Here is a 27,564-nt window from a genome sequence, read left to right as displayed (position 1 = left end):
TTCTTTTTCTCCTCTCCTTCTTTCTTTCTCTCTCTTCTTCTTCTACCCTCCCACTCTCTTCTTCTTCTTCTCCTACTCTCCTACTCTCTCTCCCTCTCCTTCTCTTCTTCTCCTTTTCTCTACTCTCTCTCTCTCCTTCTCTTCTTTTCCTTCTCTCTTATTTTGCTACTCTCTCTCCTTCTCCCTCTTTTCCTTCCCTCTTATCTCTCTACACTCTCTCTCCTTCTCTTCTTCTCTCTCTCTCACTCTTCTCTTCTCCTTCCCTTCCTTCTCTTCTCCTACTCTCTCTCTCACTCTTCTCTCTTTCTTCTCTTCTTCTCCCTCTCCCTCTTCTCTTCTCCTTCCCTTCCTTCTCTTCTCCTTCCCTTCATTCTCTTCTCCTACTCTCTCTCTCACTCTTCTTTCCTTCTTCTTCTCCCTCTCCCTCTTCTCTTCTCCTTCCCTTCGTTATCTTCTCCTACTCTCTCTCCCTCTTCTTCTCCTTCTTCCCTCTCTTCTCTTTCCTATTTATCTTCTTCCCTCCCTTCCTTCTCTTCTCCTTTCTTCTCCTTATCTTCTCCTCTTCCTCTTCTCTCTCTCCCCTCTTCTTCCTTCTCTTCATTCTTCACAAGGTTCACAAGGGAGGGCTGCTACTCGGACGACAGGGGGGTTGTAATCCGCCGTCGGGGGGGGGGGGGGGGGTCCTCCGATGAGGAGGAGGAGGGTGGCCGCCGCGTCAGAAGGAGGGAGGGAAAACTGCAGCACGGGCCTCTCTAGATGATGGAGGGGGCGCCTTTTAAAGGGGAGGGCACTGCTGAACGTTGCCACCTGGGCGGCATGCCCCTCCCCTTCCTCCACATCACTCCTCTCCCTCTCTCCCCGACGTACTATCGGGGGGGAAGGGAAAAGAAAAAAAATTTAGAAAAAGGGGGTGAGTTCCCATGGGAAAAGGCACGGGGTCACAGGGGGGGTGGAAAGAAATATTACACTAAGCTTCTAATAGAGAAGCTTGATGATTTGTTAGAGAATCAAACTAGAAAGACATAGCTTAAAAGAGAGTGGAGACATGTTAAGAATATTGTTACTACACTGGTGAAAAAGCATAGAAGAGAAGAAATATTACATATATCTAGCTTTCCCACTGTTACGGGTAAAATAGTTGTTGATGTATCTAGCAAGCCACATACTTTTGTGGCTAACCCTATGGTTGCACCTGTTGTTCACACCGTTAGGAAAGATGTATTACATGAATTGGTTAAAGGCATATGGGATCTTTAATTGAATGGGTTGCAAATTGGATGAAAAAGGACAAGAGGAAAGGGGATGTCCCTAAACCAAGAAAAAGATGTATGTGGTGTGATAGTTTGTAGCATGAAAGGAAGAATTGTATTGCTATCAGGAGGCCTTAGTATGAAAACTCATCTTTTGGAAAGATGGAAAGATCCATGCCCAAGAAATGAGATTCCCTCTTCCTTTGAATTTTGGAAAGTGAGATATGCAAAAGTTGTTGGAATACTTGGTTGTTCGAACTGTTGATGGAGTTGTACATGCTGCTACTTTTGATCTACAATTGGATAGAATTTTTTGCCAAGTGATAGTTGGTCAGAAGGCTACAATATGGACACATGCTTTGCATGCAACTAAAAAGAGGAAAGCTATTGATAGTCGAATGTCTCATGCAAGGCCAAACATTCATGACATGATTGGCTAGGAATCGTTGATAAATGCATATTCAATGTATGCATATATTAGAAAAAGTGCAAGATACATATGTACTTGTGCAAGAGAAATGGAAGAGAGATAAAGGTAATGCAGGGAAATCTAAGAAAGCGACAAGAAGAAGAGTGGATCAGCCTCCTACATCTACAAATCATCACCTCTCAAGCATGTTATGGAAGAGGTTGGGCAGGAACAGAAACAATATAGGAAGCAAGAGGGAAAGTAACCAGGATATAAGTTACAATCTAATATTGAGTCAGCCATGGATGCCTTGGAAGATCCTGTAGTGGAAGAGTAAACTATTTCATGTGTAGATTTTCTTAATGCATTTGAAGAGCTTTATAAATCTCATGTTTTATTTGTTACAAGGACTCAAAGGGAGATTGGTGACTCGCTAGATGCATATGATTTGCAAGATATAGTTATCAATTTTTGAGATAGTTCATGAGCTTGAGGATATGCCTTTAAACACTATATTAGGAAAATTGAAAATCTCTATACACTTTGGGAATCCCCAATACCTTTATTATTTGACCACATGGTCAAATCTTGTTGTTTTACTGAAAGGTGGAGACTGCCCTAAATACTATATAACCTACCTTCCCAAATCCCACTTTCAAATATGGATCAAGATTTAACCATATCGTCAAATATTTATCATTTATTTGAGATTGGGGCTTGGAAATTTTTCAAGATCTCTAATATGGCATTTTCAAAAAATATTAGATGTGATACTCCACAAATGGAGAATATGTTGGATGCTTTGTCAAAGGCCTTGATAGGAAATTCAAAGATGCTTCAAGATATGGACTACTTCAGTATTTTCAGTGATGGTCAGTATGTGTTGGATGCAAATGAGGCTTAGTTTATGTCTGATATGTGGTACACAATTGTTAGTTATAGTGTGAGCTCACGCTCAACTGCCAAGATCCATGGACTGCTTATTGTTTTAAGCATTTCAAGCGAGCTCTCATGGCTATCTCTCACCTAGCCCGATGCACCGTCAGTCCTCTCGGGGTGTAGTGAGCTTACCTTGATGCCAAAATGAGTTGCCTCCTCTCTCGCACACACCGGTAGCTCCATGATCCTAGATGCTAGCTCAAGCATCCTCAAGCCTCCTCCATCTCCAAGCTCCATCCACCAAAGCCGAAAATGCGAGAAAAGAGAAGAGAGATGAAGAGAGAAGAGGAGATGGCGAAGAGCTTCACCCTCTTGATCCCTCACTCCCACACACTCACTCACTCCCTCACACTCTCACACTCTCACACTCAAGAGCATACACAAGCAAGGTGAAGAGAAGAAGAGAAGAAGAGAGAACTCTCGCTAGCCACACACCAAAGAATGATCTTCTCATTCACTTTTCAACTTTATATACAAAACCCTAAAATCCCATGGGCACCCATTCCTTTTTACATGACCAGCCATTGTGGCAAGGTCCCTTTTTCTAATTCCCTCTTCTTGCTTCATGCCCTAAGCCTATACCTATCTATTCTTTTACAAATGGCACAGGAGGGAGCCTGGTGCTCTTTTACAAGAGTTTTTTGAGTTTTTTGAGGTGCCTTTCATTTAAAATTGTCCTTTTTGCCTTAGCTTCACTTTAGGGGCCGCCTCTACACCTTTGCTCTTTTTCCATCCTTTTTCCATCATCTCGAATTGAGGTTAACATTACCCTCCGAGACGGGTTCCAGTCCCATGGCACTTCTAGCTGTTTGTTGGGAAAGTGTAGGCGGTTGGCAAGTTGTTGGTCAGGTGATGGTAGGGCCACATGTGGACTCAGATGCTTTGGAAGCTTTTGGCAATGATGGTTGACGAGAAGCCCAAGTGGATGATGGGGCCTCTGAAGTTGGTGGATGGCGCATTTTGTAATACCTGAAAGGAGAAGGTACGGTGCTCTACCTAAGGGGACTGTCTACCTTACTGTGTGGTGCATTGTGCTCGTGCTGGTGGAATGGGGAGCTGGGTCTAACCACAAGCAGGCCTAGGTGATGTTCCACACTTGAGAACCGTGTTCGTGCGGTACGGAGGTGCGGTGTGTGTAGCGTAGGGTGACATGTCTAACCATAGGCAAGTGTTACCTCCCTAGGTATGTCCTGCCCTTGATGTGCCCTAAGCGTGAAGTGGGGGGTCAAAAAGGGGCTAGGGGGTTAAGAGTGGAGTTGGCTGACCGAAGCTACCTGACACGCCTAACTTGAGGACCCCTAGGTGCAGTGATCGTGTCCTGGGTGATCCTGGTTGTGTCTTCATGTGAGTCTTTCTTTCCATGTCTTTTTCTTTTTGTGATGCGTTTTCTTGCCTTCCTTTCATTCTTTTATTTTTCTTTTCTTTTCTTTTTATTTTTCTCTTTTTAAAAAATAATTTTTATTAAGCCAGGATGACAACCAATTTCTAACTTTCATCGTCACAGTGAGATGGAGAAGGGGGCCGGATAGATTTTCTCAAAAACTGCTAGCGCTGCATGTATCTCTTGAGACTCATGCGAACATGGAGTGAAGTAGTGGAGAGGAAGGGGTGGTTATATCAGGTGAACTAGCTATCATTCATATCTTCAAGAAGAGCTAGGTAAAAATAAGGTAGAAGGCTAGCTCTCATCATCAAGTGCATCATGGTGCCACTACTATCGATGGCGTTAGGATCAAAAAAGAGGGGTGGGAGGCCACGTTCTTATGGGGTAGGGTTCTGCTTCAGTAAGAGTTTAAGAAGCCTAAGGTAGTTACCCGTGGTTATGAAGGCTCGATTGGGGCAAGAGGAAAAGTCGACAAGAAAGCAAGTCATGAAAACGTCTAGGCTTTCAAAGGTGAAGGTGAGAGCTTGTTCAAAAGAGGCACAGTTAGGATTATAGATAATGGGGAAGTCATAGCATCCATGGAGGGTAGCGTCAAAATCCACTCCTATCCTACGAGGGTACGCCATAAATGTAGGGTTATTCCTCTCATAGGGTAAGGTGTTGCAAAAGGCCATCCAGGTGAGCATGCTAATGTCGCACACCATCTCCTCCACATGGGCTGGCAGTTATAGCCTTGTAAAGAATGTCGCACACTGTCTTCTCCACATGGATTGGCAGTTATAGCCTTGTACAGAATGTGGCACTTCAAAGACGTTATTCTCCCAAAATTTTGCCTCTTCGATTCCCCAGAGAGTGGGATTCTTTTCTCTCTCTTCCAACCATTGCTAGCCTACTCGGCTTCCAATCGCAATCACTTTCTCCACTACTTTAAGTGGCATCACTCTCTCAGGATGTTGGGCAGAAGGAAGCTAAAGGAGAAGGGTTTTTTGTCCCTTTCCTATCGCTCCCAAACTATTAATTTAGTGTGGAAACCGGCTGGGAGGTCATCTAGGCATGGTGGTAGGGGTGTGGATGGTTGCACAAGTGGCTTGGCTCTCATTTGTTTCCTGGTTTTTTCCACTAGTTTCTTTCTCCTTTCTCTGAGGGCAGCTTGTCTTTCTACAAATCTGTCAATTGATGGTGGCTGCTCTTGGGAATGTGGCGAGGGGGGTTGTGGGATCACCTCTTCTTTAAATCTGCCCATATCAAATTGGAGTTCAGCTTCATTCCTCTGTCGGTCTACTTGCTGTGTTTCCTCTTCAAAGCCTAGTGCATCGACCTCCTGGGGGGTTAGGCCAATCATCAATAAGTACTTTCGTTGATCATCAAGGCTCAGCCCCACAACATCAGGTTGGGGTGGCATGTGCAGTCCTGCTTGCAGGGCCCTGTACCGACTATGCTTAGTTTCTTCTTTGCCACCTCGAGGGACTCCCCTTCCTTTGAGTGGGTGGTATCCATTAGTGTATTCAAGAAGGCTTTTTGTTGAGTGTTGAAGGTTACTTGGGCGGCCTCTGCTTTGCTCTCTGTGAGGATTTTCTCTTTTTCCACAAGAGCTAAGCGACGTGCAAAGGTCTTCATCGTCTGTTCATTCTGTCCTGCCCATTCTTCGGCTCTCTTCTTCATTTCCTCCATGCCTTCCCCTTGCCTTTCCACCAAAGCTATGAGTCTTTGCTCCTGGTCTTTCAATTCTTTGCTCATTCTTTCCTGCTCTTTTCTTTCTAAGTTCAGCTTCTCAGTCATGGTCTCCATCTCCTTGTGATGTTTTTCTTCCTCTTGCTTCTTTTCCTCTTCTTTAGCGAAAAAATCCTCCATGCCTTGCTCAATCTAATCAGTCCTTGTAGTTAGCTCTTCATGTTGCATGATAAAGAGTTTATACTCCCTCTGCATTTTTACCAACTCCCGATTCCCATATTCCAGCCACACTGGCTCTAACTTTCCTCCCTGTCATCCTTAACCTTCAGCTGTCCTATTTGAGATCAAAGATCTCCTTTTGTTGCATGTCTATCTGTCGGGTCTTTGCAAGCTGAAAAGAAGCTACCGAATCTTTTTTTGCAGCTAACTCGGCCATAGCTATCTTCCTCTCCTCTTTAGCTTTCTCTAGTTGAGAGAGCAATTCAGCAATGTATTCGTCATAGTTAGCTGGTGGTGTCATCGTCGTGTGGATCGGAGTGGTTGAGGCCTCCACTTTCTGGCATTTTGGATCTTCTGTAGATTCGACGTCTGTGGCCGGCCTCTTCTGCCCCATGGTCGTGGTTTCCATACTTTTCCCTTGGGCTAATTCTTTATTGATAAAATATTGCATCCAATCCACAAAGTTTGAGACATCGGTACTAGTGGGGATACTTGGGGTGAGGGTGGCTGCTTCGGTGGTAGGCACCAAGAGGGTTGGGATAGGATGGATGGGGGCTTTACCCTTGCCTTTAGTGATGGCTAGCGATATGATCTCCGCCACCTGAGTGCTTGAGCCTAGCCCCTTCTCCCCCTGGGTGGGCTCAGAGCTCCTGGGTCATCTACCATGCTTTGTTGCTCTATAGAGTGACGTGTGGCTTCGGCCATGTCTTCCTCCTCCTTCCTTCTCAACTCCTCCTCTTCCTCAACAGCCCTTCTCTCCCTCTCTTCTTCTGCTTTCCTAGATTCTTCCTCCAATTTATCAGCTTTTTCTTTTTCTTTATTCTTTCTCTCTTCGGCCTCCTATTTTGACACCTTCTTGGCTTTCTTGGCTTCTTCCTTCAACTTTCTACTTCATGTTTCTTCTTCTTCTCCCTCTCTTTCGCCTCTTTGAGGGATTCCCTTTTTTCTCTCTCTAAGTCCTCTCTTCCGCCTCATTGAGGGATTCCTCTCTTCCTGTTTCTTCTTCTTCTCCCTCACTTCCGCCTCTTTGAGGGATTCCCTTTTTGCTCTCTCTAAGTCCTCCTCCTTTTTGCAACCTTCATCCTGCTTCTTCTTTTGTGTCGTCCTCTTCTTAGGTTTCTTTGCTTGCTTTTTGCTTGACTGTTCCTTCTGTTCTCCCCCTTCTTCATGTTTCTCCTTCTCCTTCCTCTACATCCTGTGCCTCTTTTATTGCCTCTTGGATGAGCACAGTCAAAATACTTCCATAGCCGATGAAGGAGGATTTGGATGAGGATTTTTTCCTCTCAGTGCTTTTGGAGGCTAGGGACTCTCCGCTTAATGGCTTGCTCCCCAAGGCTAGTGCTTTTGCTGCCTGGTTTATGGTCTTGCACACATAGCCATTCCAGTCAACCTCATCAAAGGTGCGAGTTGCCACGTTCTCCAGCGCAGGAACGCTGATCCGGTGCATGAGGAAATTGTAGCGCTGGCTGGAGAATAGTGAGTGTACCAGTTTTTCCTACATGCAGGCTTTAGCATTAGGGATATTGTGAATGTTGATGCCGTCGTTGGTCAGCACCTCTTCCCTCTTCATCTTAAGCATGGCATAAACGTCTCTTTTCTGCTTCTTCTCCACCAAGGCTCTAACCCCAGTGCCTTCTCCACCAAGGCTGGGTTCAAAGGTACCTGTACCTATTTGGCTTTCTTCCCCCTTCCCACTGTTACAGTTCCACATTCCTGATCTGGGTTGTAAGTTTTGAGGAATTCCACACATTTTGTGTGGTCAGGCTCTTGTGCAAACTTCTTGAGGTACTTAGCAAGGTTACACTACTCGACAACCCTCTTGGCTACTTCCTCCTTGGCCACTACTTCCTCAATGTTATGGATGGTTTGAAATTTCAGTTGGTTGTAGGCACATCTTGCCAAGAAGATGCCATACTGGGTCCTCTCCTCTTCCGTGAAGGGGAGTAAGTGGGCACGGTCTTGTTGCGACATCTTTCATTCCTGTCATGAACCATAATTCCCATTAGTGCTTTTAAAAATAATAATTTTCTGAAAAGAAAGACTTTATGTTTGTTGAATGAAAGCATTAAGATCCAACATAGATTCTTCCCTTCAAACTTTTTACCTTTTATTTCAAAGCTTTTGTGACATTCCTCCTATATCACCAATTTCTTATGTGTTTATGCGTTTGCTTGATCTTGATTGGTTTTAATTGGATTCACCTTACCCCCTCCCCTTCCAGAGTGAGAAGAATCCTTCCTAGGATTGAAGGTTAGGAGGTCAAGGGCATTCAGCATTCAGATATAAGGGTTACTTGCGCATGAGCCAAGTATAGAATTCCGGGTTATACTCTAGTTGAGCCTTGCGGTCCAGATCGAAGGGTCGGGTACTTACATGTGTGATGTAAGTGAGAACATCCGTTAGGAAATTGCGGGGATTGACACGGCTAGTGATGTGTAGCTCTTCTTCGGTCAGGAGACGATCAAGATATGGGTGTCCTTTGACGTGCTCTTCCATGGGTCAGCCACACAAAGAGTGGTTAACACTCTATATGAGGTGGGTGTGATATAGGTTAGGTCATAATCTGATGTCTTGATTGTGTGGCACTGCTCAGTGTTGGTCATGATTTGACATCCTTTGAGTTCCCATTGCAATCGCAGAGTGCACCGGTTTTGTAAAAATGGGGAGTCGGTGTCAGCTAGCGCTTTCAACTCCTCGACTTCTTTGCCAGTGAGATGGAAGAAGTCACGTGCTTATCGTAGGACGTAATGAGGCATTGTTTGATGGCTTGTTCTCTTGATATCTTAGTGCATAGCAACTCAGCAGCAGCTGAGTGGAGTGTTTTGACAAATGCAAATTTGAATGTTTCCCAGGAACAAGGCATCGTGTGAACTTCAGTTGCTAAAGGCTCTTGCAACATGCCTAAGTCCAAGCGGTCATAACTTAGAGCCAGTGACATGAACGTTCTTAGACAAGCAATAACATCATCCCCTATGTCTTTGGCTAGGTTTGCGGCTAGAGTTAAGCATGATTTCCTCTCATAGGAGGGTTTAAGGCCTATAGGTGACTGGGGTTTGATGGGGCTAGAAGGTTTGGCGGTAGATGGTGGCAGTTGCCCATGAAGCAGTGGTTGAGCCTCGTGGATGAGCATCGGAGTAGTAGCTAGTACGGATGGGCTGCTATACTCGGATTGGGTTTGGCAAGTCTTATCAGCACTAGCAGGGGTTGAAGTGTGTAAAGGCATTTGTGGTTTGGGCCGATAAGCTTGCTCAACTCTTTTGGGCTTATGCGTGGGTGAGCTTGTAGGAGGCAAGTCCTAGAAGCGCTGCAGCTTCTGGTTCTAAGGTTCTATGGGGCTCGAGGTGATCAAGCTTGAGGGCAGTGTGTGAATAATGCCTTGGGCTATTCGAGCCTTAGGGATCCATATCCATGCATTTCCCTCATAGTAGTCTTGTGCATGCAAGAGGGCTTTAGGAACCCATCTTGGCTTGCTCATGCTTTGATTTCTGTAACTGCATCTCGGCCTCCTAGGTTTAGAGTTTCTTGTATTATGAGGATGTGAGTGTCTACTCCTAGTTAGGTGGCGATTGTGGTTGTTTAGGCCTCCATTGAAACTTAGGTTGTTGGGCCTTAGCTTTTGCTGTTGTGAGAGGGGTGGCTCGTGAGATTTGGTGGATGGTGGCCGAGCACTAACCCCCTCCATAGACTTGGCTATGAGTATTTCTACCGGTGACCTTGTGGACTTTGATGAGGTCGCATAGCCCTTGCTAAAGGCTATAACAATGCATACGTTACCTATGGCGAGGTGGATGCACTACGACTCATAATCGACATTGCAGTGAGTTTGCTTCTTGAAGGTTTTCCCTATCAGTGACTCAGTGCCTGCGTCTTTAGTGTTTGGCAACACATAAAAGATCATTGATACAGACTCAGACTCGATAGCAATAGCGGCCCTGCACTTGCCGAGAAGTGCATATGAGCGGCCCCCATATAGGCTTAATTTGGCATTAGTGGGCTGTAGTGGTGGTTTACCAAGTTGGGTCCAATGATCGTGAGTTAAGACATTGAAGTCTACTCCTTCGTCAATCAAGGCATTGAAAGCACATGTTTGCTTGGCAATGACTGTGATGTGGAGGTATGCAGGTTCTACGGCTTCCTCATCCTCATCATCAATTTTCATGATTATGGAGACTTGTACTTTGACAGGGGGTTCTAACATTGGTGGCTCATGCAACAGATGCATGGGAGGGTAGTAGTTCTTAATGCGACTGCCATTGAAGAAGCATATGTCCTCTCCATCTAGAGTCTCGAGTTCAACATTGTTAATTTGGCTGATTGCACGAACTTTGAAAGGCCCAAGACCTCTAAACTTCATTTTCTGCTTGTGTCCTTTAACTGAGTACAGGAGCACTAAGTCACCCTGTTCAAAGTCGCGCTACTTGGAATGCTTGTCAAACTAGCTCTTGCATCGTACCTTCTCGCATATGAGCGCATGAGTGGCTAGAAGGCGAGTTTCCGAGAGGCGTTCAAGTTCAACCAGGAGTTGCATCCATGCTTCCTTCCCTTCCCATCATTTTTGAAGTACTATTCTTAGGCTAGGAATGAAGAACTCTATTGGTAGAATTTCCTCAGTCCCATTGGTCAGCCTAAAGGGAGTCTGGCTAACAATCATTTTATAAGCTATACGGTAAGCCCACAAGGCTGCCATCAGCTTGTTATCCCAGTCTCACTGTGCAAAGCAGAGACTACTTTGGTCAGGATGTTTACAAGGATCTTATTTGTGGATTCTGCCTGCCTGTTTTCCTGAGGGTAGTATGAAGAGGATTTTCGATGGATAATTAGAAAGGTGGATAGAAGATGCACTATCACTTCATTAATGAAGTGTGTGCCCTGGTCAATGACTAGTTTGATGGGGCAACCAAATTGTGATATTACCTACTCCCATAAGAACTTGCACTCATTCTAGCATCATTCTTTTGTGTCGCTCTTTCTTCTGCCCATTTTGTTAGGTAGTCTATGGCCACAATGATATATTTGGCCTGCGAATACTGTGCCACAGGACTTATGGGTCCTATGAAGTCGATCCCCCATTTTTTGAAGGGTTGTCATGTAATGATTGGGGTAATCTCCATTTGATCCTTGTGAATCGGGACCTTTGTCCACTGACACTCGTCACAATGCTTGACAAATAGTACTGCATCACAAAAAAGCGTGGGCCGCCACAGTTGAGACTGTAGCACCTTGCGGGCTGTCGTGTCTCCGCTAAAGTGCCTGTTGAGAGTGGAAAAAGATTGAATTTTTGAGTGATTTTTGTTGTTTTTGAGGACTGAATGATTAATTTTTGATGGATTTAGAATGATGTATGGTTGTTAATGGAAGTATTTGAGAGTTTTTTGGATGATATTGATTATGTTTTGGAAATTCATGATGATTTTCAGTGGAGATATGAGGTTCTATGATGTTCTGTTGAGCTTCTGATTGGTTCTGTATACCTTCTGTATAGCTTCTGTTTTGTTTTGGTTGTCTTCTATATGAAGCATAGATTGATGATTAATGAAGATTGAGATCTTTTGAAAGCTTATTGAATAGTTTTTGATAGTTTGGAATGATTTAAGTATGAGTTATGAGGTTCTAATGACCTTCTATAACTCTTTGTAGACCCTCTATAGAGCCTCTGTCTCTGCTCTGTCTCTGTACTGTAACTGTACTGTAGATGTTTTGGTACTGTACTGTAACTGTTCTGTAGACCTTCTATAAGTGTTTTGTAGAATGTATGTGTGACTTTGGAAAAGTTTTCTAACCTTTGGAAAGGATGAATCTAAGTTCAAAAGAGCTAAAACAAGTGGAAGAAGCAGCTGCTGAAGACTAAAGAGAAGACTAAGTGACAGTGACAGTAGTGAGTTGTGAAAAGACAGTGTAGTGGCTCTGGTGACTCTTCATATCACACATACCTCTTGGGAGGTGCATCCATGACCTAAGAAGGATTATTGAGGGTTATTATGAGAGAATCGTAGTGAGGATATGATGTACTATTGAGAGAGAGAGAGAGAGAGAGAGAGAGTCAGAGATAGTCAATTCTATCAAAATAGTGCAACTGTATATGAGAGATTGAAAGAGAGAACTATGAAGACATTGAAGATGAATAATATGTGATTTATTTTCATTAAAAGATTGTGTATTCTTCTATGTTCCTTGTTCTATTGAAGAATTTTATGAAGATGTTGAAGATTATGGTTGATTCTATCAAATCCATGGGAGAAATCTACTATGATGTTGCGTGAAGAATTGTTGTTTTCTTTGTTTTGATGATCAAAAGAATGAAATAAAAGCTTGTTGATGTTACAAGATAGATTTTCTTTCAAGAGAATTCCCTTTTCCTTGGTGTTCCTCTTGGGGCTCCATGTTTTTGGTACGCAGCCGAGGAATCTTGCCATCAACAAGCACCAAAAAAGGCTGAAAATGAAGAAAATGGCATTACCAAGAAGAGGAGAATTCAATGGATGTTTGCAAAGTTCATTCTTCCACTGAAGAGTTGGAATTTCTCATTATCAAAGCCACTTTCCACAAGAATTTCATCCCACAATGGCGGAAACATATCACCATCATGATGCATGCTCTATGTGGTGGACTGTTTCCTCTTCCTGTTGAAGCAGTAGAAACTTGCATCTTGGTGGCAAACTATTTGGGAACAAAGTGAAGAGCACAAACAGAGAGAATGACCATCCATGGAAGATTTTGCATTCATTGAGAAGTTTCCAGACATCATCAAGTGGGAGATTGTGAAGAAGCTTCAGGAGTCTTGGTCTGTGGAGGTTCACGAAGACAAGAAGGAAAAGAGTTGGAATTTGTTCATAGATGCTCAGTAGCAAGATACATGGGATGCTTGGTGCACTGACAATCTTCTATTTGTTCAATTAGCAACCCACTGGAAGTTGGTAGACAGAGTGTTTTTCACAACATACACTATTGAAACCCTCAGAAGCTGGCATTATTATAATGACGCAAAAACGATCCTAAGAAGAATGAGTTTTGATACTTTCAGAATAGAATATCTTCCCCTCTGTAGTGGTTTGAAAGCTGAATTCAGAGAAGTTGAAAAGAAGGAAGTAGAGGAGATGTTGGCCAGAGAATCCATCAGAGACTGAAGCCCTCTCTGATACTATCCTGTTGAGTCCAGACCAACTGGTTGAAGCCAACCCCTTGATGAATAACGCAATAAAGAGGCAACCGTTAGAACGAGTCCAGAGGTACGTGAGAAGAGAGAAGGCAAAAATCAAAACTGAGAACGAGCTCCCAGCAAAAGCCTCCTTTGACGCCTTAAAAGCACTCTTTACAAAAGTCCCCATGGCGACTCAAGGTCCCCTTCCTAGTCAGATTTGTCCTGGAAATATTGATGACAAGCCAACAAATGTAGTCCCATTGCCAGTTTTTAAGGGAGAGTATAATGAAGACCCTGATCTTCATGTAGCAAAATTTATGGTAGCATGTGTGGCTAACAATGCCAGAACCCCTAAGCATTGGTTAGGAATATTCCCCGCTACTTTCAAGGGCGCGGCGTTTTAGTGGTATGAGAGACAAGCAGTAGGAACTTTTGGCACATGGGACTAGCTTTCCTCACTAAATTCAGGCGTGAAGGTTTTGAAGAGCGAATGCGAGAGGAGTTCATGAACCTAAGTCAGTCCTCTAGAGAAAGAGTAGAAGCTTATGTCTTGTGAATGGAATCCATCCTGAAGAGATGGACTAACCATCATTTGGACAAAGGAATCCAAAAAGGAGTGTTTCTCAAGGGCCTACAACCAGAAGTTTGCAAGTTCGTAGAATTGAGAAGACCAGTCAATCTGCAGGCTGCACTGGAAGGTGCACGATTGTATGACGAAGTTGAAGCAAGGCTGTCAATGACTCCAGGAAGGGGAGTCTTACCTCCTCCCATGCCAGGAATGGTATACCCACCAAATGCAGTCCTAGGGACAGTTCCCTACCCCTATCCCCAAATGCAAACAGTGCCGGAGTATAATGCACTAATCCAGTGTGGTCACCACAGACGACAGTGCCTCAAATGATGGTTCAACCACAACAATAGTGGCCTCAAACAATTCCTCCAATGGCGACTCAACAACAGTGGAACCCTGCCAACTGGAATCAACAACCTCAAGTCTTAATAGGAGCTCTGAATCAGAATCAGAACAGAGGACCTTCTGGATCGACCCAATCAGTTTATGCAATAATTACAAACGCTTTCCAAAACCCTACTACAAGTACTTCAGGAGGTGAAAATCTAAAGGGCTACTTATCCAACTTAGTTGCAAGTATCAAGAAAGAGCTTCTGGATGTGATTACAGAATAGCTACAGATGCTGAAGGTGAATATCGCCAATATATCCACTCCTATGGGAGCTGGAAGAGATGTGATGTGCTCTAATACAGGGTGTGGAAAGTGTCATTAAGTGGGACATTTAGCGACGACTGAATGTACCCGAAAACCAACCATTCCTGGGGCCTTCTGTTTCTACTATTTGTGGAAGAACCATACAGAGGATATTTGCTCTCTGAAAGAGATGCATGAACGAAGACACAAGGATGAAAATGCAAAATTCAACTTGCTAGAATCTAAAATGACAACATAGGATATTGGACCAAAGCCTAGGAAATTTGGTCCTAATTTTGGTATGAGGAGGTTTCCCTCTCAAAGTTACAGAGGACGACAGTCTGGCGGTGGTCAGAGATCAGAGGTGGAATGTTACAGATGTGGAGAAAAGGGACATATCTCCCCAAATTGTCCAAACCCTAGACGATCTGTGGATTACAAGCCCTTATGCAGCCGATGCAAAGGTGAAGGCCACACTGCAAAGGACTGTCCCAGCCCAGCCCCTGTAAAGGCCAATGCCACTGATAGCCAATAGAAGGTACAAGAGCCTGCTTCTAATTTGGTAGAGTTGGAAGTTGCCGTTGTTACGAGCACGAAAAAGAAGGAACCAGTGGTTTAGAATGAAAATAACTCTTCTGCCAAGACTGTGAAGTTGAACCTACAGGGACAGAGCAGTACAAAACAGAACAGTGCAGTATAGAGCACTACAATTCCACAGAGAGTTACAGAGACAGTCCTAGAGACAGGACCAGAGGCCTAGGAGATAGAAGATACAGAAGCACTTCCAGAAACGGAAGAAGTGCCGATGTTGCAATTATTAGAAGAAAAAGGAAAGACGAAAATGGGTGTAGTCCCATTTCCTAGCCGGCTGGAGAAGCCTATGGATTCTGTCAAAGATTATGACTTGGTCAAAGACCTAGACACTTTTAAACCAAACTTAACATTTCGGCAGTTGCTGATGCTGTCTCCCAGCTGCCGAAAGAGATTCAAAAGCATCTTGACAAGAAGACATGGACTAAGGATCGCTCCTTCAATAACGACCAAGACCAATAAGGCCCCGGAGCCTGTAAAGGAAGTAGATGTGGCTAATTCCTTTCTAGATCCTAGAACCCCAGAGATTAGGGTATGGATAGAAGAATGCTTTATTTCAGATGCATTGATTGATGGAGGCTCATCAGTAAACATAATGACGGATGTGACAATGAAGGATTTAGGGTTGCAAGGAATTCAACCTACACAATGGCTTATCAGATTGGCAAACCAAAGCAGAGTCAAACCGTTGGGCATCCTCCCATACGTAAAAACAACCCTTGCAGGAAGAGATTATTGGCTGACATATTTGGTAGTCAAACCAAATTCTTATGGGACCTCATACCCTCTGCTGTTGGGAAGACCTTGGATTTTTGAAGCAAGAGCCAGGACGGACTGGTTCAAAGGAACCCTAACCCTAGGTAGAGGACCCAACAAAGCGGTGTTAAAGCTGTATGGATCACAAAAAGGCAATGGATCCACATCCATTGAAGTCCTCTAACGAGGTATCGGATGGTACATCAGGAGATGAAGAAGCTGTTAAGCAAATATTTCCTAAGAAAACAAAGACACAGTCCCTAACAGTGGGCACTGTAAGCCAACTGCCAAGAGAAGCAAAATCCTTGTCCATGGGTGAATACCTCCTGCCTCAACTAGAATTAACTTCTGAAATCACCTCTGACAGTGAAATAGAAGCATGGATGTATTGTTCTCCCTACTACATGACAGTCGCAGAGACAGAGCAGAGATAGTATAGAGACAATGCAGTTACATTGGTGCGCAGATCGGTCGCAGGTAGCTCTCGTAGTGAATTCCCAAAGGTCCCCAAGAACAAAGCACTCTACTTTTTAGCACAAAGACCAATGTAAAAACAAGCACGACATGAGACAAGAGACAAATTGGGTTGAATCTCCCCCATGCCTTGTGTGAGCGCTTCACAAAGCATGTATTTAATATATATTTTCAATCTTTTTGCTCAAAAATAGCCCAATTACAAAAATATACAAGCTTTTAGCTTTTGAGTTTGCTTTCTACCAAAAATAGGAAAATAAAGCTAATGGACGGTGCCCAAAGAGTCTGGCACGCCCAATCTCAATGTCCAAATAAAAATAACATATCCAGGCGCATAAGCGCATACAAAATAATAATAAATAGTCGATGTCTCTATAGACATAATCAAAATATAGGTGTGGCGCCTATCAAAATATAGTCGAAAGGTCGAAAACCCGCTAGACTCCAATGCTTTCCTCCGCCACTGCTGCTATCTCTACACATCAACTGAAGCATTCACAATCGTTAGTAAAATAACACAATTAAACCGACAAAAGTGAATACCTAGCAGTCTTCAGCTACATAAATAAATCAACTGGTTAGAAATAAATCCTAACCTTAATTTATTACGAGTGCGCACTCTAAACTCATAAACGTTTATTAATTTAATATGCATTTTGCGGAATCACCCGCTATGGAATCACCCATGTACACACTAAATTAATGAAACGCCCGAAAAGGATAGGCGTCCCCATCAACTTCTCGCACAAAGAATCCTCTTTGTGTATGAGCCCCGGTCATCTAAGTTTACGGAATCCACCATAAAACCTCACGGAATCCACCGTGGAATATGCCTCCTGGCATCATACCCCCGGGGTGGGATAGCAATTGACCTCAATTGCTATTAGCTCAATGTGGAGCTAACAGAGTGGGGAAAGCATTTAAGTCTCTAGCGTGCATCCATTGTGCTTCCTCTACAGGATGGTTCTTAAATTTTACTAGATATCTAGAGTACCTTCGGCCAGTTCTAGTGGTCATGTAATCAGTGTCTATGATGGCTTCTGGTTCAAGGATTTCAGTCTCTTCTTCTAGTAAAGGTGGGTTTTCATAGACAGGGTGGATAGGTAATTGTCCTCTAAATGGTCTCAATAAACTAATATGAAAGGTATTATGAATTTTCCAATGTGATGGCAGTTCTAACTTGAATGCATTGTCATTAATCTTATGAATGATTCTAAATGGTCCGTAGAATCTAGGGGCTAATTTGACAACTGGATGTCTATCCACACTTTGCAGTCTACGTTTCTCTATTCTAAGCCAAACATAATCATCAACTTTGAAATTCATGGCTTGTCTTTTCTTGTTGGCTTGTTTGGTATATGATTGTTGGGCTTTAGCAATCATATCCTTTACCTCATCAAAAATAGTGTTATGCATAACAGCAATATCATCGGCACTTTGTATTCTATTAGACAAAGATGCAACAGGTGTAGATAATCTATATCCATAAATAACTTCAAAAGGTGCTTTCTTTGTAGATGTGTGCGGGGTATTATTGTAAGCAAACTGTAATAAATGCAAATGAGTATCCCATGTTTGAGGTTTAGAGATAGTGTATGCACGTAAAAGATCTAGAATAGTGCTATTTGTGGCTTCTGTTTGTCCATTTGTTTCTGGATGAAATGCAGATGAGAAATCAATCTTTGTGCCTAGATTTGCAAACAGTGTAATCAAGAAATTATTACAAAATCTAGAATCTCTATCTGAAATAATCACTTTCGGCAATCCATGGTTAGTAAAAACAGTTTTCAAAAATAACTGTGCTGCTTGTGATGCTGTTAAAGTTTTCTTATATGCAATGAAATATGCTTGCTTATTAAATCTATCTACAATTGTCCAAATCATGTCATGGTTAGATTTAGTATTTGGTAAGCCAGTAATGAAATCCATAGATACATGTTCCCAAGGTTTAGATGGAATAGATAAAGGCATTAATAATCCATACTGTTTACCATGATGTCTCTTTATTCTTTGACAAATCAGACATTCAGAAACAAAATTAGACACATCTGCATCCATATGCGGCCAATAAAAATCTTCAGTTAACATGCGTAATGTAGAAATGATACCTCTATGACCTTGATATGGGGGACAATGAATTTCATTTAAAACAAAAGATCGGAATGGAGTAGTAACACACAGTCTCTTTTCAAAGAACATGAATCCATCATTATATGACAATGAATCAACAGGAATGAAATTATTTTGAACTAATTTTTGCCAATCAGAATGAAAAGTAATATCTTGGTGATATGTGTCTTTCATAGCAATTAAAGAATCAAAAGATATGATAGAAATATTATGAATTGCAAGTCTTCTACTCAATGCATCAGCAACTACATTTTCTTTTCCAGGTTGGTATTGAATGATAGGATGGAAACTTTGAATGAATGAAGCCCATTTGATATGACGGTCAAAAATTTGGGGTTGGCTAAGTAGATGTCTAATGCTTTGCTGGTCGGTCTTTATCATGAATTCTGAACCCATTAAATAATGCTTCCATTGTTTTAATGCTTGTACAACTGCTAAGAGTTCCTTGTCATAGGTGGAATATTTGAGCTCAGAGGGTTTCAGCTTAGAACTAGAATATGCTATTGGATGGTTATCTTGCATTAGCACGGCTCCTATTCCTGATCCGCTAGCATCGGTCACAACTAGAAAGAATGGTCTATTAAAGTCAGGCAATTGTAGGACAGGGGCATTGGTCAATGCACGTTTAAGTAAATCAAAGGATTTCTGCTGGTTTTCAGTCCATTGATAAACAATGCCTTTCTTAAGAAGTTTGGTCAGTGGTAAAGCAAGTAATGAGAAATTACGTACAAACTTCCTATAGAAACTAGCAAGACCAAGGAATGAGCGTAATTCATGTACATTTTTAGGAACAGGCCAATGCAATATTGCGTCAATTTTCTTAGGATCAACTTTTATTCCTTCTTTTGATACAATATGACCTAGATATTCTATTTCTGTCTTAAAGAATTCACTCTTGTCAGGGTTTGCAAACAATTGATTTTCTTTCAGTAATTGAAAAACTAATGATAAATGCTCATAATGCTCTTTTTCACTTTGACTGAATACTAAAATATCATCAAAGAAAACAATCACACAATACTGATATTTTAGAAAAATACGGTTCATCATTCTACTGAAAGTAGCAGGTGCATTAGTTAATCCGAATGGCATAACTAAGAATTCGTAATGGCCAAACTGTGTCCTGAATGCAGTCTTAAATATGTCGGATCTATCTAGCCTCACCTGATGATATCCAGATTTAAGGTCAATTTTACTAAATATAGAAGATCCTTGCAGTTTGTCCATAAGGTCGTCAACTCTAGGTATAGGATACCTATTCTTTACAGTGATCTTGTTTAATGCTCGGTAGTCAATACACATCCGATAAGTATTATTCTTTTTCTTGACTAAGAGCACAGGTGCACCGAATGGGGAACTGCTAGGTCGAATTAAACGTCTATTTAGTAATTCTTCTACTTGAGTCTGGATTTCTTTTTGCTCTATTTGATTGTGCCTATATGGGGCTTTGCAAGGTGGTTGTGTGCCAGGTATTAGGTCAATCTTATGGTCTTCTAGACGTGATGGAGGTAAACCTGGTGGTAGGTCTTCTGCGAAACAGTCCTTAAAATATGCAAGAAATTCCTTATGTTTAGGGTGCATATGAGTTTCTTTTGCGTGCAATTCATTCACCCAAATGAGATATGATTTAGTATTCTTGCGTAGTGCACGTTTTGCTTGAGTATGCGAAAGCAGTGGAAAAATATGAGATGCATGCATACCAAATAATGTAATAGATTTTCCTTGAAAATTTATATTCATTGTGTGTGTGGAATAATCTATATTGGGATTATGTTGGTGTCTCCATGGCATTCCTAGAATAATGTCGCTAGACTGTAATGGGACAACTAAGAAATTTCTTCTTTCAATATATGGACCAATTTGAATTTCTAAATTTTGAACTTCTTGTGTGCCATTGTACCTAGTGCCTAAAAATGCAGCTTTTATACGATAGTGCGTAGGTACTGTATGCAATTTCAATTCCTTTACCAATTTTGCTGAAATAAAATCATGCGTACTACCGTCATCATGCAATACAGTTCTTTCTTTTCCATGCACCATACATTTCATAGTCAACAATGAATGTAAAGTAGGCATACCTGGTAAAGTGTCGGAAGTAGTAGTAGTAGGATCATCTTCTTCTTCAGTGAAGTCTAGCATATCCTCATGCTCGTCTTCGTCCATAGCTCCAAGGTAGTTGATATGTGCTGATGGCTTCTTTGAATGACAATTTGCTGCGAGATGGCCTGGCTGGTGACACTTGTAACATACGATGGGCTTGGCTTTGGTCACATTATTTGCAATGGCTGGGAGTCTGGGTATATTTGGATTTGCTTGTTGGATAGGCTTAGGAGACGTCTTCAAGCATGCGTAGCTGTAAAAGTGCATTCCAAAAACGCTCTGTATACTGTGGAATAGGCTCACGGTCGCGTTGTTGGAGTAAATCCCATTGCTTGATTGCCTTCTCATGAAATTGCGGTGGAAGAAAATTTTGCATAAACTTCTTCTTGAAATCTTCCCATGTAGCAGGACATTCTATACTCTTGCGGACGACAGTCCACCAAAGTGATGCTCTATCTATCAGATGATTAGTAACACACTTGATTTTATCTTTCTCAGGATAAGTTTCCTCATGGAAATAGTCATCAAACTGGCTAATGAATGATAAAACAGTCTTTCCTTCTCTTATGCCATTGAAAGTGCGAAACTTGAAACTTCGTTTACTTATCTTGGATTCCTTGCGAATGGTTTGTGCTTCAAGAGTGGCGTCGATGGTACGGCGTATCAAATCTTCAGCTTGAGGTTCTTCTTTATCAGTGGACGCTCCTTGTAGCTTTGTCAATTGCGCTTGCAAGGCTTGCCTAGCTCTTCGCTCTTCGTCCAATTGCAGCATGATAAGATCCAGCTTTTGCTCCATGGTAGGCTCGGGTAGGTCGTCTTCAGTCATAGGATCATCCATGTGTGGGGTAGTCATCCTGTAAAACTCAACAAACCTTTCTCACTCAAAATCAGTTAGCGGGATGAGCGTAGCTCAAATTTGGGGTTACAAGGCTATGTATTTTGGGTATTTCTTCTTCAATTTTCAGAAATTCTGAAATATTTCTGTCTCCGTTTGCTGAAAGTACTTCAACGAACTTGCAGATAGGTAGAACAGCTTGCTGCGAACAACTTTCCAGTTCAGAGTTTTTGCAAACGAACAAGTCTTCTAGGAGTTTCGAGCGTTAGTCAGTTCTGATTTAGTCTGACTTGCAGAGTTGCAGACTTAACAGACTTGCAGGGTTGTGAACTTGCTGAACTTAGCTGACTTGCAGGACTTGCAGTACTTGATTAGTGTCGACTTGCGAAACTTGTCTTCTGGAGTGCGTGACCGAGAGTTTGCAGACTTATCTGCCTTCACTGACTTGCAGAGTATAGAGGTAACTTAAGCTTAATTAGTTAAGCTTAAGCTTAATAAGCTTAAGTAATGGAGAAATAGGCCGCCGTTTTTCAATCGTGAGGGGGGGGGCCGTTTTTTGATTCCGCGCGGATTTTTCGGAGGTATCTTCTTGCCAGTCGATTGACGATTTGAAACTTTTTTTAAAGTTTCTTAAGCTTAAGACTAAGCTTTAAGCTCAAACTAAACTTGATTAGGAAAGATCTTATCTGTAACTCCACGACTTCATGAAGGAAGTGTTTGAGTGGTCCTCCGCCGACAGAGAGTGGTCCTTCGCGATCTGAGAGTGGAAACAGGGGTTCTTGATCGCCAGAAGTCTGCATGTATCGACGGTTCGCGACGAGATTGACTGTAGAGGCCGTTTGTTCCTAGAGCTCCGTCTTCGCCCGAGATTGGTAGCGATTGGAAGCCCTTGATCTCTGCTCCGCTCTGATACCACTGGTGCGCAGATCGGTCGCAGGTAGCTCTCGTAGTGAATTCCCAAAGGTCCCCAAGAACAAAGCACTCTACTTTTTAGCACAAAGACCAATGTAAAAACAAGCACGACATGAGACAAGAGACAAATTGGGTTGAATCTCCCCCATGCCTTGTGTGAGCGCTTCACAAAGCATGTATTTAATATATATTTTCAATCTTTTTGCTCAAAAATAGCCCAATTACAAAAATATACAAGCTTTTAGCTTTTGAGTTTGCTTTCTACCAAAAATAGGAAAATAAAGCTAATGGACGGTGCCCAAAGAGTCTGGCACGCCCAATCTCAATGTCCAAATAAAAATAACATATCCAGGCGCATAAGCGCATACAAAATAATAATAAATAGTCGATGTCTCTATAGACATAATCAAAATATAGGCGTGGCGCCTATCAAAATATAGTCGAAAGGTCGAAAACCCGCTAGACTCCAATGCTTTCCTCCGCCACTGCTGCTATCTCTACACATCAACTGAAGCATTCACAATCGTTAGTAAAATAACACAATTAAACCGACAAAAGTGAATACCTAGCAGTCTTCAGCTACATAAATAAATCAACTGGTTAGAAATAAATCCTAACCTTAATTTATTACGAGTGCGCACTCTAAACTCATAAACGTTTATTAATTTAATATGCATTTTGCGGAATCACCCGCTATGGAATCACCCATGTACACACTAAATTAATGAAACGCCCGAAAAGGATAGGCGTCCCCATCAACTTCTCGCACAAAGAATCCTCTTTGTGTATGAGCCCCGGTCATCTAAGTTTACGGAATCCACCGTAAAACCTCACGGAATCCACCGTGGAATATGCCTCCTGGCATCATACATAGCAGAGACAGTATAGAAGCAGAGCAAATACAGAGCGGCTACAGAATCGAGACAGAGCGGATACAGAGATAGTTACAGAGATAGTAACAGATACAGAGGCAGAGCCAGAGCCAGAGCTAGAAGCAAAGTCAGAAGCTATGATAGAAGTAGAAGCAGATGCAGAGGTAGAAGATCTGTTCTTCTCCTACAGAGCCTCTACAGAAGCAGAGACAAAGCCTCCAGAGGAAGAGGATGAAAATAATGAGGAAGAAAACGAAGCAAGTTGTGAAAGTGTAGATAAAGAATTCCCTCTGATAGAGGATGATCTTGTTGATGTCCCTACAGAAACCTCAGAGGCCAAATATCTCAGGGTACTGGATGGAATGACCATGGTGTCGTTTGGGTTGACCAATGGACCACAAAGTATGCAAAATCTGTATAAGCAATGTATTAAAGGCATAAAAATTAAGTTCACCAGTGGCTCCTGTCGCCCTGACTATTCAGTCCTCCAGAGAAAAGATGATGATGCCCCTTGTCAACAGAAGCCAAAGCCCTCAGAGCCATAGCCTCTAGAAGGTCCATGCTATGTGACATTCTTGGATGCATCTTCTGAAGATGAATCCCTAAGTCCAGAAGAAGTTACCACTCACACCAAAGTAAACAAAGCTCTAATCCCCTTCCAGCAACCTAAACAAACGAATGAGTCATCTGTTCAGAAGAAGGACATTGGTTCTATGGGACATCAGACGAGGATACTACTCTCTTAAAAGAGTCAGACCTCTATCGAGAAGCAATTCGTGGGATATTTATCTGCGAAGTGGAAGGTGAAAGACAAGTAACGTTATTGGATGCTGTCAGTACTGAATGTCATCTAAAAGTGGGTCTCAATCTTCCAGAAGAAGAACTACTGGTCCTACGAGACCTACTCAAAGAGAACTTAGATGTGTTTGCTTGGTCCTATAAAGACCTCAAGGGGATTGATCCCACAGTATGTCAACATCACATTAACCTAGAGCCTGATGCCAAACCTATAAGGCAAAGACAAAGGCGTATGAATCCTAATTATTCTACTCTGGTGAAAGCCAAATTATTGAAACTTCTTGAAGCAGAGTTCATCTATCCCATGGCTAACAGTGAATGGGTTTCGCCCATTGTGGTAGTACCCAAGAAGAACGGAAAACTTCAAATATGTGTTGACTTTCGGAAGCTCAATTCAAAGACAAAGAAGGATCATTTCCCTATCCCTACAGACCAAGTGTTAGACACAATGGTGGCAGGCCACGAGCTTTATTCCCTCTTGGATGGATTCAGTGGATATAACCAAGTCCAAATTGTAGAAGAGGATCAATCCAAAACAACCTTCACCATAGAATGGGGGACCTATGCCTACAGAGTGATGCCATTTGGGCTCTGTAATGCTCCTGCCACCTTCCAATGAGTAATGATGGCTGCCTTCCAGAATCATTTGCATGATTTCATTGAGGTGTATCTTGATGATTTTTGTGTCTATAGTTTGATCCAAGAGCACTGGGGACACCTAGAGCAATGTTTTGACAGATGCCGAGAGTATGGGATTTCTCTCAACCCCAATAAATGTGTCTTTGGTGTCTCCTCAGGTTGGGCCATATTGTCTCTGCACAAGGGATTGCAACAGACCCAGCAAAGATTGAAAAGATTGCCACCTTAACCGCACCAACAAACCTCAAGCAATTAAGAGGATTTCTTGGCCATGTGGGCTATTACAAAAGATTTATTACACATTTTGCAACCAAGGTAGCCCCTCTGCACAAGCTCCTAAGGAAAGAATCTAATTTCTTTTGGACAGATGACTGTGAAGAAGCCTTTAATACCCTAAAACAGTGCCTGATCCAAGCATCTATTTTGCAGCCTCCTGATTGGACGAAGGAGTTCCATGTGCACACCGATGCATCAGTTGAAGGGCTAGGTGCTATCTTATATCAAAAGGGCCCCTCTAAATTAGATCAACTGATATATTATGCAAGCCGAAAGGTCATTGATAGGGAACGGAACTATACAGTGACAGAGCTTGAGTGCTTGGCAATGGTGTTTGCACTGGAGAAGTTTCGACACTATTTATTGTCAACACATTTTAAGTTCTATGTGGATCATGAGGCCCTGTCCTTCCTGATGAATAAAGCAGATGTTAAAGGACAAATGATGAGATGGTTGCTCCTATTCCAGGAGTTCGACTTTGAAGTAGTCACTAAGCCTGGCCGTTCCCACGTCCTAACCGATCATCTATCATGGATCCCTCAAATAGAAGAAGAGGAACAAGATGATCCAGACCTTCTTGATGCTTCCTTGTTTCTAGTTGAAACAGTTACTCCTTGGTATGCAGACATAGCCAATCTTCTAGCAACTCAACAGTATCCTCCTGGCATCTCAAGTCGTGAGAAGAAGAAGCTTCTATTAGAATCAGCCCCCTACACTTTGTTAGGCGGTGCCCTGTACAAGAGAGGCAAAGATGAAGTGCTGCGAAGATGTGTTGCTGACAGAATTGTATAAGATCTGCCATCCTAAGTCCACTCCCTATTACCCCAAAGCCAATGGCCAAGTTGAAATCACCAATCGCATCCTTTGCTCGATTCTGACAAGAACGATTGTCGCACATCGTCGTGACTAGGATGATCGACTTACAGAGGTCCTCTAGGCATACATAACCTCTTATAAGACAGCAACAGGACAGACCCCTTTTCAGCTAGTGTATGGTATAGAAGCTGTCTTCCCTATTGAGCTGGAATTGCCCTCTTTGCGAGTGGCAGTTAAAGAACGCTTGGGAGATAGTGAGTCACTACAACGCTATCTCCAGTACTTGGAATGTTTGAATGAGATACGGCAGATGGCCCTATAGTGCATGGAAACTACTCAAGTGCGACGCAAGGCCTATCATGATAGTTTCATCAAGCACAAGGAGTTCGATGAAGGTGATCTTGTTCTAGCCTATGATTCAAGATTTGGCAAGTTTCCTGGCAAGCTTCAACAACGATGGATGGGTCCGTACAAGGTACTGGTCGTCAATCCTAACGGCTCTGTTCAAGTACAGACCGTTGATGCCTCTGATGATCCTTTCCTGATCAATGGCTATTGTCTGAAGAAGTACTTCCCTCCCTGGGGATCTTGACAATCACAGTCGACCTAACTCTTCCCTTTTGGGCATCACACTGTCCTTCTCATCGTACTTTCGATAGCCATTATGATTCTCCTCATGAGGCGGTCTCGTTCTACTACCCATTCGTCGCCGACATTGTTCTCTTCTCGTTTGATCCAACAACAGTGGTGAGGTTGGTCCTCCTGATACGTGGTATTTCTATGGAAAAAAAGAAAAAAAGAAAAAAAGAAAAAAGAAAAAAAAACAGGAAAAAAAAGACAAGAAAAAAAAACAAACAAAACTGTTATGGGAGAAAAGGAAGAAATTCCTTGTCATAACAGGCCTCATTCCAAGAAAAGGTGGAAACACCCTTGGGCAAGAAGCTGACTGTGGAAAAGATGGTAACATCCCACAGTTCAGGATAGTTGACTCACCACCAGAACCTCTTCAGCAAGTAATTTGAAGCCACCTCCCTTGGTGCACTATCTCTACGATATCAGTCCCCGTCTGCCCTTCTTAACAGACGACTCTTCTTATAAGTCATTGAAGTATGAGATTTGTAGGCTGCCTCCCTGGGTACGCCTCGTCCTCAAGATCCTTATGACAACAATAGCCGACATGATATTCATCACCAACTCCGTGAGTGATGTGAGCTTTCATCCTAACAAGATGGGAACGTGAGTATAGGCTGCCCTCTGTATCTTCCAATAGAGCGTGAGACAAAGGGTGGGGTGAGTGACTAGTCTTTCCCTTCAAATCGAATAAGAGGTGAGATGTGTAAACGGAGTGTTGCACGCACGGGATGGGCCTCTCAATGCACAAAGCATGATCTGTTTCTGTACACTGTGCTACAATGCTCCCTAGCCTTCCTTCTTGCACTGTATGTCGGCACAGGGCGGGATGCACAATTGCACCATCAAATGCGCACAAGGCATACAACCTCTGCACAAGAGACTGTGAGGATTACATCAATGGGTTTCAGGACAGGGCTGCCCTTTGTATCTTTCAACCGAGCGTGAGACAGAGGGTGGGCTGAGTATGACTGGAGTTTCTTCAATCAATTACCAAGAGGTGAGGATTGAGGGATGTTATGACCGTTGGAATCAAGTACGTTCCCATTTTCCTATGCACCCATGGGCTGGGTTTTTGCCATCAGCACAGGACACATCACTCTGTTCTATACACCGCACTACAAGGCTCCCTGACCTTTCTCCTTGCACCTATGCTAGATGGATTGGATGCACTGATGCATTATCAATTCTGCACCCTGGCATACTCTTTCTACACCATTTCTTTGTCGATTTCTAAACCGGGTGTGAGCTCTGAGATTTCATCATTATTTCCTCGAATGATATTAGTCATGGGGCGAAGTGGCTGCTCTTTCAATCCATTTGAGTAATCGTGAGTTGAGTGCAATATCCCTCGCTATCGACGAATTTCCTATGATTCCTTCAACTAGCTACCTCCTTGGGTGCTGCCGCGTGATCCCTGCCATGAAGGACGAAGAACGTGTGATGTGCAGATACTTTGTGTTACCTCCTACAACCGACACAATGACACCAGACGTAACCTCGATAGTCGACATTCCTCC

The 27,564-nt window shown here is 42.7% G+C and overlaps 1 long non-coding RNA gene across 2 annotated transcripts in view; it reads right to left on the bottom strand.

Annotated features, from left to right (window-relative positions):
• Nucleotides 1-27,564, bottom strand: part of LOC148016768 (uncharacterized) — a 37,520-nt gene that overhangs the window by 3,529 nt on the left and 6,427 nt on the right. The window contains exon 4 of one of the 2 annotated variants that reach the window (XR_015688078.1): nucleotides 22,435-22,521. The exons of the other annotated variant lie outside the window; for it this stretch is intronic. This is a non-coding gene — a long non-coding RNA (uncharacterized LOC148016768). Of the gene's footprint in view, nucleotides 1-22,434; nucleotides 22,522-27,564 lie in introns of those variants that run through there. 2 annotated transcript variants of the gene reach the window in all.

Source organism: Lygodium microphyllum, chromosome 23, assembly GCF_053477565.2.
Source record: "Lygodium microphyllum isolate KBCC chromosome 23, Lygodium_microphyllum_v1.1.10, whole genome shotgun sequence".
In the NCBI taxonomy this organism is placed as follows: Eukaryota; Viridiplantae; Streptophyta; class Polypodiopsida; order Schizaeales; family Lygodiaceae; genus Lygodium; species Lygodium microphyllum.
This window is presented reverse-complemented; position numbering and strand designations above follow the sequence as displayed.